Source organism: Schistocerca gregaria, chromosome 11, assembly GCF_023897955.1.
Source record: "Schistocerca gregaria isolate iqSchGreg1 chromosome 11, iqSchGreg1.2, whole genome shotgun sequence".
NCBI lineage: Eukaryota > Metazoa > Arthropoda > Insecta > Orthoptera > Acrididae > Schistocerca > Schistocerca gregaria.
This window is the reverse complement of record NC_064930.1, coordinates 107,063,574-107,077,298: the sequence shown is the minus strand read 5'-3', so window position 1 is coordinate 107,077,298 and position 13,725 is coordinate 107,063,574. Positions and strand designations below refer to the sequence as shown.

The window sequence follows — 13,725 nt, the reverse complement described above, 5'->3', positions numbered from 1 at the left end:
CCTTTCCCCTTCTTTCTTGTAGTGCTAATCATCTCACTCTTACTTATAATAAATTTCATCCCATAACCTTGTACTGTTCGTTATTCCCCCAAATCATCAGATCATCTGCCAACAGCTTCATATTCCTTTCACCAGTTATTTGTGCTACTGTACTCATTATATCATCCATCACTACAATGAAGAGTAATGGTGACAGTGCACTTCCCTGCCTCAAGCCAAGCTGATCTCTCTCCTCCCACTGTCACACAGCTCGCACTTCCATGGTTCATTTCCCTTACCCTCCAAATAATTGCTTTTGCTACTCCTCTGATCTCAAGGGCTTTCCACACTTTGCTTCTACGTTCACTATCATACGGTTCTTCAATGTCCAGGAAGGTCGATAGTAGGTCTATTCCATATTCATAGTGCTGTTCCAGCAGTTCCAGCAGTTGTCTTACAGCAAAAATTAGATCCACTGTGGACCTTTCTGTTCTGAAGCCACGTTGCTCGTCTCTCATTCTTCCATCTATTTTTGCCCGAATTCGTGCTACCAAAATTTTCTCAATAATATTTGCAAAATGACTCATCAGTGTTATCCCCCAATACTTCTTGCACTCTTTTCTATTTCCCTTCTTAAAGATCGGGACAATTATTCCCTTCTTCTGGGACCATCTTCTGTGCCGGCCACTGTGGCCGAGCGGTTCTAGGCGCTTCAGTCCGGAACCACACTGCTGCTACGGTCGCAAGTTCGAATCCTGCCTCAGGCATGGATGTGTGTGATGTCCTTACGTTAGTTAGGTTTACGTAGTTCTAAGTCTAGGGGACTGATGACCTCAGATGTTAAGTCCCATAGTGCTCAGAGCCAATTGAACCATTTGCTCCTCCTCATCCAGCTCTCCATTTGGACTCAGGAGTTCTTGAAAATACTCCTTCCACATATTCTTGAGTTCGTCCTTATTCTCTACATCTTGTCCGCTTTTGTTCACCATTCGAAGATAATCTGTCTCGTACCGTCCGTCCTATATAACACCTTTTTTGAACCTTCACTATCCCCAAGACATGTTAGGTATTGGAATTTATTTTCTGACGATATTTGCTTGGACGAAAATGCAACATGGACTCTAGACAGTTGAAACAAAAAGAGAAAAAGTGGTGTTACGAAAGAATGACGAAGATTAGTTCGGTAGATAGAATAAGTATTGAGGAGTTACTGAAGTGAACTGGGGGAAAAATTGTTGACTAAAAGAAGGCACTGATTGATAGGACGCACCTTGAGGCAGGAGGAAATCGTTGACTGGGGCACCTGTTGATGTTGTAGAGGGAGATCAAGCCATGAATATAGTAAGCAGATTCAAATGGAGCTTCAAATGTTTCAAATGGCTCTGAGCACTATGGGACATTGAGGTCATCAGTCCCCTAGAACTCAGAACTACTTAAACCTATCTAAATTAAGGACATCGCACACATCCATGCCCGAGGCAGGATTCGAACCTGCGACCAGACTGTAGCGCCTAGAAGCGCTCGGCCACACCGGCCGGCTCAAATGGAGGTTTTTGTTGGTAAGAACTTAAAAGGAGATTGCCGGTGCTGCTCTCGAATTGCTAGGTCTACTATTTTGGCACATGGACGATGCAACAGGTCGCCGCAGAGCTGCTGCCACCTGTGGAATGCAAACACAGGCTGGGAGGCGCCAAGCGACAGCCACTTGTGTCTGTAAGGCCCCCCCCCCCCCCCCACGCCACACACACACACACACACACGAGGTGTGACGTCAAGGCGCTGAAGGAGGTGTGTATACACAAGGCGCAAATCGGCCTAAACAAGCTGTATTGACGACTGCGGCCGCATCTGGCCTGCGTTTACCCAGCTGCCCACACGTCGACCGATATAAATCGCTTGCTGTGGCAGTGGCGGCGTAGCATATACCATAAGGTGACACCGGGGAGAAATCCGTTTGATGTACTTTATCTGTTCGGAAGTATCCGGGCCTCGTTTAGTAGACATTAACATGGTCTGGTTAGTTAATTAGTTACATTTCAGAGTGAGATTTTCACTCTGCAGCGGAGTGTGCGCAGATGTGAAACTTGCTGGCAGATTAAAACTGTGTGCCGGACCGAGACTCGAACTCGGGACCATTGCCTTTCCCGGGCAAGTGCTCCACCAACTGAGCTACCCAAGCACGACTCACGCCTCGTCCTCACAGCTTTTACTTCTGCCAGCACATCGCCTCCTACCTTCTGCAGGGTCCACAGGAGAGCTTCTGTTAAGTTTGGAAGGTAGGAGACGAGGTACTGGCAGAAGTAAAGCTGTGAGGACGAGGCGTGAGTCGTGCTTGGGTAGCTCAGTTGGTAGAGCACTTGCCCGCGAAAGGCAAAGGTCCCGAGTTCGAGTCTCGGTCCGGCACACAGTTTTAATCTGCCAGGAAGTTTCATTATTTAATTTGTTTTTATTTGTTCGGGACGGTCACAATCTAAAATGTCAGACAGCTAGCGAAGCATGTTTCAAATTCTATTTAAAATCATTTCTCCTGGACAATTCCTTTTATTGCATTGAGAATTCCAACTTAAAAAGAGTGCAGTTGCGTGAGTACAACGTAAAATAATAATTTGTTCATTATTGTTGACGGTAATTATGTATACATATCATGTAAAGCGTCTCGCTCCACATCATTTCGATAAAAGAATTGTTCGAATGATGTACTGAACATGTAACTAATTAAACTTCCTACCAGATTAAAACTGTATGCCGGACCGAGACTCGAACTCGGGACCTTTGCCTTTCGCGGACAAGTGCTCTACCATCTGAGCTACCCAAGCACGACTCACGCCCCGTCCTCACAGCTTTACTTCTGCCAGTACCTCGTCTCCTACCTTCCAAACTTAACAGAAGCTCTCCTGTGGACCCTGCAGAAGGTAGGAGGCGATGTGCTGGCAGAAGTAAAAGCTGTGAGGACGAGGCGTGAGTCGTGCTTGGGTAGCTCAGTTGGTGGAGCACTTGCCCGCGAAAGGCAGAGGTCCCGAGTTCGAGTCTCGGTCTGGCACACAGTTTTAATCTGCCAGGAAGTTTCATATCAGCGCACATTCCGCTGCAGAGTGAAAATCTCATTCTGGAAACATCCCCCAGGCTGTGGCTAAGCCATGTCTCCGCAGTATCCTTTCTTTCAGGAGTGCTAGTTCTGCATGGTTCGCAGGAGAGCTTCTGTGAAGTTTGGAAGGTAGGAGACGAGTTACTGGCAGAAGTAAAGCTGTGAGGACGAGGCGTGAGTCGTGCTTGGGTAGCTCAGATGGTAGAGCACTTGCCCGCGAAAGGCAAAGGTCCCGAGTTCGAGTCTCGGTCCGGCACACAGTTTTAATCTGACAGGAAGTTTAATTAGTTACATGTTCAGTACATCATTCGAACAATTCTTTTATCGAAATGATGTGGAGCGAGACGCTTTACATGATATGTATACATAATTACCGTCAACAATAATGAACAAATTATTATTTTACTTTCTACTCACGCAACTGCACTTAATTCCTTTTTACTGCCTGGCCCTTTTTAAGTTGGACTTCGTCAATGGAATAGAAGGAATTGTCAAGGAAAAATGATTTTAAATAGAATCTGAAACATGCTTCGCTAGCTGTCTGTCATTTTAGATTGTGACCTTCCCGAACAAATAAAAACAAATTAAATAATGATGTGTAACCTTCCCGAACAGAAAATAAAAAATAAAAATAATTAAATTTCGATAATTTAATTCTGACTTATGAAAACTGATAAATCTTAGCTCAAGAAAAACTGATAAATTTTGACGTAAGCAGCCATATTCCATGGCCCTGTGAAATCAATCTGAGTCTGTCCGTGAGAAATGAACTGAAAAGTTCTTACCTCGTGATGGTGTCGCCGGATAACGCTGTCTATACAGGGTGTTACAAAAAAGTACGGCCAAATTTTTAGGAAACATCCCTCACACACAAATAAAGAAAAGATGTTATGTGGACATGTGTCCCGAAACGCTTAATTTCCGTGTCAGAGCTCATTTTAGTTTCGTCAGTATGTACAGTACTTGGTGGATTCACCGCCATGATTTCATACGGGATACTCTACCTGTGCTGCTAGGACATGTGCCTTTACAAGTACGACACAACATGTGGTTCGTGCACGATGGAGCTCCTGCACATTTCGGTCGAAGTGTTCGTACGCTTCTGAACAACAGATTCGGTGACCGACGGATTGGTAGAGGCGGACCAATTCCGTGGCCTCCACGCTCTCCTGACCTCAACCCGCCCGACTTTCATTTATGGAGGCATTTGAAAGCTCTTGTCTACGCAACCTCGGTACCAAATGTAGAGACTCTTCGTGCTCGTATTGTGGACGGCTGTGATACAATACGCCATTCTCCAGGGCTGCATCAGCGCATCAGGGATTCCGTGAGACGGAGGGTGGATGCACGTATCCTCGCTAACGGAGGACATTTTGAACATTTCCTGTAACAAAGTGTTTGAACTCACGCTGGTACGTTCTGTTGCTGTGTGTTTCGATTCCATGATTAATATGATTTGAAGAGAAGTAATAAAATGAGCTCTAACATGGAAAGTAAGCATTTCCGGACACGTGGCCACATACGATATTTTCTTTCTTTGTGTGCGAGGAAGGTGTCCTGAAAGTTTTGCCGTACCTTTTTGTAACACCGTGTATACGACTCTGATAGGTGACACATACGTAAGCATCCTGTCTGGCCCTAGGCACTATGGAACTTAACATCTGAGGTCATGAGTCCCCTAGAACTTACGTAAGGACATCACACACATCCATGACCGAGGCAGCATTCGAACCTGCGACCGTGGCGGTCGCGAAGCATACTGTCTGATCACCTGCATTCGTTCATGTCCATTCCGTATTGCGACGGACTTGAGAAGTTCCAGCAGGGCAATGCGAGACCTCTCATGTGCAGAACTGGTACAGAGTGGCTCCAGGAACTACGTTTTGGCCGGCCGCAGTGGCCGAGCGGTTCGAGGCGCTTCAGTCCGGAACCGCAGGACGGCTACGGTCGCAGGTTCAAATCCTGCCTCGGGCATGGATGTGTGTGATGTCGTTAGGTTAGTTAGGTTTAAGTAGTTCTACGTTCTAGGGGACTGAAGACCTCAGATGTTAAGTCCCATAGTGCTCAGAGGCATTTGAACCATTTCTGAACTACATTCTGTGTTTAAAAATTTCCGCTGGGCAGCAAACTCCCCAGACGTGAACTTTATCGAGCATAACTGGGATGCCTTGCAACGTGCTCTCCAGAAGAGATCTCCGCTCTCATAAACTTATGGATAGCCATGAGGGATTCATGCCGGCCGGAGTGGCCGTGCGGTTCTAGGCGCTACAGTCTGGAGGCGAGCGTCCGCTCCGGTCGCAGGTTCGAATCCTGCCTCGGGCATGGATGTGTGTGATGCCCCTAGGTTAGTTAGGTTTAAGTAGCTTTAAGTTCTAGGGTACTGATGACCTCAGATGTTAAGTCCCATAGTGCTCAGAGGCATCTGAACCATTTTTCTTTGCCTCTTCAGTGCAGAACGCCGCACGGCGTTCTGTACCTGAGGTCGCTGCACGTTTGTGCGACGTGCCTGCAGGACGGCACACGTGGCCTCGCGCGCTGCAGCCTGAGAGATTATTTCTGTCAGCGGAGCCGGCAGCGCAGTGCTAAGTGCGGGAGCAAGCCGTGTTGACGGCGCGGGCAGAGAATGTCGCCGGAGCCGAGTTTCCAGTTGCCTCGCCTCCCGGCGTCGCTCATATGGCTGCCGGTCGTGACGAGTGTTTTAGCGGGGCAACGTCTGCCCGTGACGGCCGATACACGGACACCGACAAACACAAACAAGCGCTGGGGCTCCATGCCGGCCTGGCGCAAACCTGTGTCTACAGCCGGCTGCTGGCGCCAGCTTTGTTGGCAGGTCTCTGCATCAAGAAACAGCTACCACTGCTCAACACTCGGACAGCGCTAAGAGTTCCATCGTACGACCTGGACCCCGAAATTAGAATTATATTAATACCTTCAGCTCCTGGCTGGCGTTGATATACAGGGTGGCGCACGGGAACGGGAAATTTTGAACGTTCAGTTGGCAGCACTGTAGCGCCGGCAGATGTTCGAAACTTCGCACAGTTGATGTGAACGCATTGCCATTTAGTAATCGTGGAGAGGTGGACTGGTGCGGAACGTGCAGCAGCTGTGAGAGCGTTTTACAAAAGTGGTGACAGTGCGACAGCCGCGCTGAGAACGTTTCGACAGCATCACCAGCTCGGACGCCACGGACGTGTCCCATCTGTGCATGCGATTACAACGTGGGTGTGTAATTTTGAAGAAACGGGATCTGCCTTGAAAAAGAAACCTCCAGGTGGCATTCCAGCGGTACGTACCACAGAGCTGCTAGAGCTGCAATCGAGACAAGTCCTCGCCGCTCCGTTTGACAGCACGCATCTTTGCTACGGATTAAGCGACGAAGCTTACAAACAATACTGCACGAATTACACTTCCATACCTGTAAGTTGCAGATTGTGCAACACTTACACGAACGAGACCCAGCCTCACGTATGGAGTTCAGTAGCCAGATATTGGCTGAAATCAACGAGGACGCGAATTTCCTTGGTAACTTATGGATATCAGACGAAGCCCATGTCCACCTGAACGGATTCGTGAACAAGCAGAATTTTCGTTATTGGGCACAGGACAATCCTTGTGAGTTTCACCAGCGCCAAGGTCAGAACACGGCGTGCTGCATCATGTCATGGTGTTATCGGCTCTTATTTTTCTGAACGTGAGGATGGTAATGCAGTGACAGCAACATCCGCTCGATATGTTGAAATGCTTCAAACATTCTTTACACCGAGACTGTACGAGCTTAATCTTAACGTCGAAAACGTGGGGTTTCAGCAGGACAGAGCCACGTCACACACTGCTCGACAATCTACTACAGCAGTTCGTCAGTTGTTTGGAAGACGCATTATTTCACGTAACGGTGACATTGCACGGCCTGCGAGATCCCCTGATCTCAGTGTGTGCGACTTCTTCCTGTGGGGACATATTAAAGACAAGGTGTACCGTACACGTCCTGCAACAATCCACGAACTGAAGGAGAACATTGAAAACGAAATCACTGCCATTCGCCAAGATTTGCTACACCGCGCATTCCAGAGTTTTCAGAACAGAATGAAGGCTTTCACGACCGGGTGACATGGCTGTTAATATACTTTTCGGGATGTGAGGTCGTGGTCCAAGAACTTTTCTACTCCTTACGTTTCGTCCAGAGCAGTCCTGGACGAAACGTAAGGAGCAGAAAAGTTCTTGGACCACGACCTCACATCCCGAAAATTATATTAACAGCCTTTTCATAACAGGCTGTTAGAGTGTGAACGCCGAATGGGAGCACATTTTCCCGATGTCATCTTTAAAAAGTAATGAGACACTTTTGAACATTTTGATCGTAAAGACATACTGAATAATGGCATACTGAATACAGTCACTTTCGTTAATAAATTACTAGTTTTATGAATTTATTCGTGGAAATGGCGTTATTTCGAAATTTCTCGTTTCCCTGGCGCCACCCTGTATATCAAAGGGGACAGGTGAGAACGTGTGCCCCACCTGGGACCCGAACCCGGGATCTCCTGCTTACATGGCAGACGCTCTATCCATCTGAGCCACCGAGGGCACAGAGGATAGCGCGACTGCAGCGACTTATCTCTGGTACGCCTCCCGCGAAACCCCCATTCTCATCTTGTATGTCCAGAAGATGTCTACAAGGATGTACGTCTGGAGTACAGCATTGTATGGTAGTGAAACATGGACTGTGCGAAAACCGGAACAGAAGAGAATCGGAGCATTTGAGATGTGGTGCTATAGACGAATGTTGAAAATTAGGTGGACTGATAAGGTAAGGAATGAGGAGGTTCTACGCAGCATCGGAGAGGAAAGGAATGTGTGTAAAACACTGATAAGGAGAAGGGACAGGATGATAGGACATCTGCTGAGACATGAGGGAATGACTTCCATGGTACTAGAGGGAGCTGTAGAGGGCAAAAACTGTAGAGGAAGGCAGAGATTGGAATACGTCAAGCAAATAATTGAGGACTTGGGTTGCAAGTGCTACTCTGAGATGAAGAGGTTAGCACAGTAGACTGATGAAAAAAAAAAAAAAAAAAAAAAAAAAAAAAAAAAAAAAAAAAAAAAAAAAGAGTCCACACACTACATTCGTAGCGTCCCACACTAACACACTCATTAGTCGTGGAAGACATTCTTACCAAGTCCCGTAAGAGTTCAGGTAGCCCGGCCAGCTAGCTTAGGAGTCTAACGCACGGATTTCCAGGCGGGTGGGAGCGCCTGGTCTCCGGCGCGAATCAGCCCGGCGTACTTGTGTCGAGGTCCGGTGAGCCGGCCAGCCTGTGGATGGTTTTTAGGTGGTTTTCCATCTGCCTCGGCGAGTGCGGGCTGTCCCCCCTTATTCCGCCTGAGCTGCACTATGTCGGCAATTGCTGCACAGACAAGTTCTCCACCTACGCGTACACCAGCATTACTCTACCACGCAAACATGGGGGCTACACTCGTCTGGTGTGAGACGTTCCCTGGGCGGTCCACCGGGGGCCGAACCGCACAATAATACTGGGTTCGGTGAAGTGGACTGAGGTAGCCGTCGTGGGGTTGTGGACCACTGCGGCTGCGGCGGGGACGCAGCCTCTCTGTCGTTTCTTGGACTGGTTAACATACAATACATTACAGCACAAGAGTTCAGGTAATGCGTGTGCATCCGCACAGAAGAAGAAGGTCATGGCCGGTATTGCCAGAACTACGCGCTTATATGGATATGGTGTCTGTTCTTTTGGACAGGTCTGAAAGAACAGACACCGTATCCATATGAGCATATGAACGCCGAAAGTTCGCAAAATAGCAGAAGGTAGCGGCAAAAGGTAGTGGGTCACCACAACGGGACGGGAACATGTGAACTACATGTAGGGACAAACTTACAGTTTCAGAAAAAGTGAATGATTTATTCGAGAGAAGCATCTTCACATGTCGAGCAACTCAATATTCCAATGGGCCACGTATGAACCTTATGCAAGCAGTTATTGGCTTGACATTGATTGATGAGTTGTTGGATGTCCTCTACATCTACATCTACATCTACATCTACATCCGTACTCCGCAAGCCACCTGACGGTGTGTGGCGGAGGGTACCCTGAGTACCTCTATCGGTTCTCCCTTCTATTCCAGTCTCGTATTGTACGTGGAAAGAAGGATTGTCGGTATGCTTCTGTGTGGGCTCTAATCTCTCTGATTTTATCCTCATGGTCTCTTCGCGAGATATACGTAGGAGGGAGCAATATACTGCTTGACTCCTCGGTGAAGGTATGTTCTAGAAACTTCAACAAAAGCCCGTACCGAGCTACTGAGCGTCTCTCCTGCAGAGTCTTCCACTGGAGTTTATCTATCATCTCCGTAACGCTTTCGCAATTACTAAATGATCCTGTAACGAAGCGCGCTGCTCTCCGTTGGATCTTCTCTATCTCTTCTATCAACCCTACCTGGTGCGGATCCCACACTGCTGAGCAGTATTCAAGCATTGGGCGAACAAGCGTACTGTAACCTACTTCCTTTGTTGTCGGATTGCATTTCCTTAGGATTCTTCCAATGAATCTCAGTCTGGCATCTGCTTTACCGACGATCAACTTTATATGATCATTCCATTTTAAATCACTCCTAATGCGTACTCCCAGATAATTTATGGAATTAACTGCTTCCAGTTGCTGACCTGCTATTTTGTAGCTAAATGATAAGGGACCTATCTTTCTATGTATTCGCATCACATTACACTTCGCTACATTGAGATTCAATTGCCATTCCGTGCACCATGCGTCAATTCGCTGCAGATCCTCCTGCATTTCAGTACAATTTTCCATTGTTGCAACCTCTCGATACACCACAGCATCATCCGCAAAAAGCCTCAGTGAACTTCCGATGTCATCCACCAGGTCATTTATGTATATTGTGAATAGCAACGGTCCTATGACACTCCCCTGCGGCACTCCTGAAATCACTGGAGCGATAGTGTGCTAAATTCTGTCCAACTGGCGTTTTAGATCGCCAAAATGCCGAGCTGGTTGGAGGGCCCTGCTCACAGTACCCCAATACTCCTTTCAGAGTATGCAGGCACAACAGCGCCTTTCTTAGCAATCATATGCGACCGCTCACTTGACGAAAGGTCTGTTCCTAAAGACTCGAAAGTACCACAGATCATACCAGTATTCAAGAAAGGAAATAGGAGTTACCCATTGAATTACAGACCCATATCACTGACGTCAATTTGCAGTGGGATTTATACTGTACTCTAACATTATGAATCACCTTGAAGAAACACAACCAACACGGATTCAGAAAATATCTTTCTCGTGCAACGCAGCTAGCTCTTTATTTCCATGAAGTAACGAGTGCTGTCGACAATGGATCTCAGATCGATTCCATATTCCTAGATTTCCAGAAGGCTATTGATACCGTTACTGACAAGCGACTATTAATCAGATTGCATACATATGGAGTGTCGTCTAACTTGTGTGACTGGATTCGTGATATCCTCCCAGATATTTTACAGAAGTAAGTGCTACCATATCAGGTTGGTATCCCACCACTGTCTGTGGCGTCTCCAGACACCCCATCACTGCTCGTTGGGTCTCGCTTGGAAGCATGACTCATCACTGAGGAAATTCCTACTCCGCTCAGTGAGATTGCAGGCCGAATGTGTCTGAACCACTCCACTTGTTGGAGTACAGAGGTCCGTGGTAGCTGGAGCAACGGCGCCGTGAGGTGGCATCCTTTCTGTGAGCTGCCCATTAAAGATCCTCGTGGTCACTGAAACACCAGTTGCACGCCGGATCGATGATGATGATGATGATGAATCCCGGGCTCTGAGTGTCCCTCTGACGATCCCTCAGTCCTCAGGTTCTGTCGGACCTCTACATAGACCGCTTCTTTCTTGACACTGTGTCGGCCGCGGTTCACCCATTTCTACCGCCATCGTCTAATAGTACCATGGCTCCTATCCAAATGCCGAGCGATTCGCCGTTTACTCCAACCTGTTTCTTCGAGCTCAACTATATGACCTCTCTCAATTGCTAACATCTGTACATATTGTTCACATGCCTGTCTATGAGGCATAGTTACTGTCCAACTGAGTACACGGAATAAAATTCGCAATGAATTTGTGCCCTGTTTACCATACTTGCCGGCTGTCTGGTGAAATTGTACTGCAGCGTCACACATTCATCCATTGGCTGGCAAAGTTTATAATTTTTCGTTTCCCGTCGATACCTGAAGGAAAGTCAATTTGTGACGTTTCCTTTTTTGTCTTAAGAGTCCCAAGGCTATCAGTTGTTGTAATGGAAAGTTGTCTACTCCTGGGGCCTTGTTTCGACTTACGTCTTTCAGTGCTCTGTCAAACTCTTCACACAGTATTGTATCTCCCATTTCATCTTCATCTACATCCTCTTCCATTTCCATAATATTGTCCTCGAGAACATCGCCCTTGTATAGACCCTCTATATACTCCTTCCACCTTTCTGCTTTCCCTTCTTTGCTTAGAACTGGGTTTCCATCTGAGCTCTTGATATTCATACAAGTGGCTCTCTTTTCTCCAAAGGTCTCTTTACTTCTCCTGTAAGAAATTAGTGATATATGCCTCTACATCCTTAGTTTCTCCTCTAGCCATCCCTGCTTAGCCATTTTACACTTCCTATCGATCTCATTTTTGAGACGTTTTGTCTGCTTCATTTACTGCATTACTTCATCAATTAAATTCAATATTTCTTCTGTTACCCAAGGATTTCTAGTAGCCCTCGTATTTTTACCTGCTTGATCCTCTGTTGCTTTCACTATTTCATCTCTCAAAGCTACCCATTCTTCTACTACTGTATTTCTTTCCCCTGTTCCTGTCAATCGTTCCCTAATGCTCTCTCTGAAACTCTCTACAACCTCTGGTTCTTTCGGTTTATCGAGGTCCCATCTCCTTAAATTCCCACCTTTTTGCAGTTTCTTCAGTTTTAATCTACAGTTCATAACCAATAGGTTGTGGTCAGAGTCCACATCTATCACTGGAAATGTCTTGCGATTTAAAACCTGGTTCCTAAATCTCTGTCTTACCATTATATAATATGTGTAAAATATCCAGTGTCCCCAGGCCTCTTCCACAATCTATAGTTTTTGAAATGTACATTAAAATGAACTGCAAAAAGTTGAAAGAAGGAAGACTGTTGACAGTTTCAGAGGGAGCATTAGGTAAAGATTGACTGAAATAGGAAGAGACTAGAAAGCTAATAGGTAGCTTTGAGAGATGAAACAGTGAAGACAGCAAACTGGTGAAAACACTAGGCCCAGCAGAAACCTTGAATATCAGAGCAGATATTGAATTTAACTGATGGACGAAGAAGATACAAAAATGAAGCAAATGGAGCAGACGAAAGGGAATACAAATGCTTAAAAAATGAAACTGTCAGGAGCTGCAAAATCGCTAAGAACGAATTGCTAGAGCCAAAATGTAAGAATGGAGAAGCATATATAACTAGGGAAACGATAGATACCTACTACAGGGAACTTAAACAGGCCTTCGCAAAAAGCGAAGCAGCAGTATGAATATCAAGAGTTCAGATGGAAAACCTGTCCTAAGCATAGAAGGGAAATCGGAAAGGTGGAAGGAGTATATTGAGGGTCTATACAAGGGTCATCGACGTGAGGGCAATATTATGGAAGTGGGATGTAGATGAAGATGGTCTCTCTCTACGACTTTTACACCCTGCACATCCCCCCTCAACACCAAATTGGTGGTCCCCTGATGTTTGAGAATGTGTTCTAATAACTCATCTGTTCTTTTTGTTCAAGTTATGCCACAAAATTCTCTTCTCCACGTTCCGTTCAGCACCTCTTGATTACTTACGGGACCTGCACATCCAATCCTCAGCATTTCTCCATAGCACCAGGCTTCGAAAGTTTCTGTCATCGTCTAAACGGTTTATCTTTCATGCTTCACTTTCATACATGGCTGCACTCTAGAGAAATACCTCCCGGAAAGACTTTAGAACACTTGAAACTATATTCGATCTTAAGAAATCTCTCTTTTTCAGAAACGTTTTTATTGCCGTCACCAGTCTGCATTTCATATCCTCTCTATCCCACCCATCGTCACTCATTTTTACTTTAAATCTCTCAGTTCCTAATTTAATTCCCTCAGCATCATCTGACTTAATTCAACTACATCCGATTAGCCTTGTTTTGTCTTCGTTGATGTTGATCTTATATCCTCCTCTCAAGACACTGTCAATTCCATTCAGCTGCCCTTTCAACTCCTTTGCTGCCTGTGATACAATTACGGTGTCATTGCCAAACCTCAATTTTTTTTTTATTTCGTCTCCTTGACCTTCCATTACTTCTCCAAATTTTTCTTAGGTTTGCTTTACTGCTTGCTCAATTTACAGACTGAATAACATCGGCGAAAGGCTGCAACCCCGTCTCACTCCCTTCCCAACCACTGCTTCCCTTTCATGACCGTCGACGCTTATAACTGCCATCTGGTTTCTGTACAAATTGTAAATAGCCTTTCGATCACTGCATTTTACGCCTACCACCTTCAGAATTTGAAAGAGAGTGTTCCAGTCAACATTGTCAAATGCTATATCTCAGTCTACAAATGCTATTAACATAGCTTTTCCTTAAGCCATCTTATAAGATAAGCGGTAGGGTCGTTCATC

The 13,725-nt window shown here is 46.1% G+C and overlaps 2 protein-coding genes across 4 annotated transcripts in view; one reads left to right on the top strand and one right to left on the bottom strand.

Moving 5' to 3' along the window:
- LOC126295368 (uncharacterized) overlaps positions 1–13,725 on the top strand; it is a 203,166-nt gene that overhangs the window by 108,050 nt on the left and 81,391 nt on the right. The window lies entirely within an intron of this gene.
- Positions 1–13,725, bottom strand: part of LOC126295357 (serine/threonine-protein kinase OSR1) — a 438,167-nt gene that overhangs the window by 392,306 nt on the left and 32,136 nt on the right. The gene's annotated exons all lie outside the window — the stretch shown is intronic.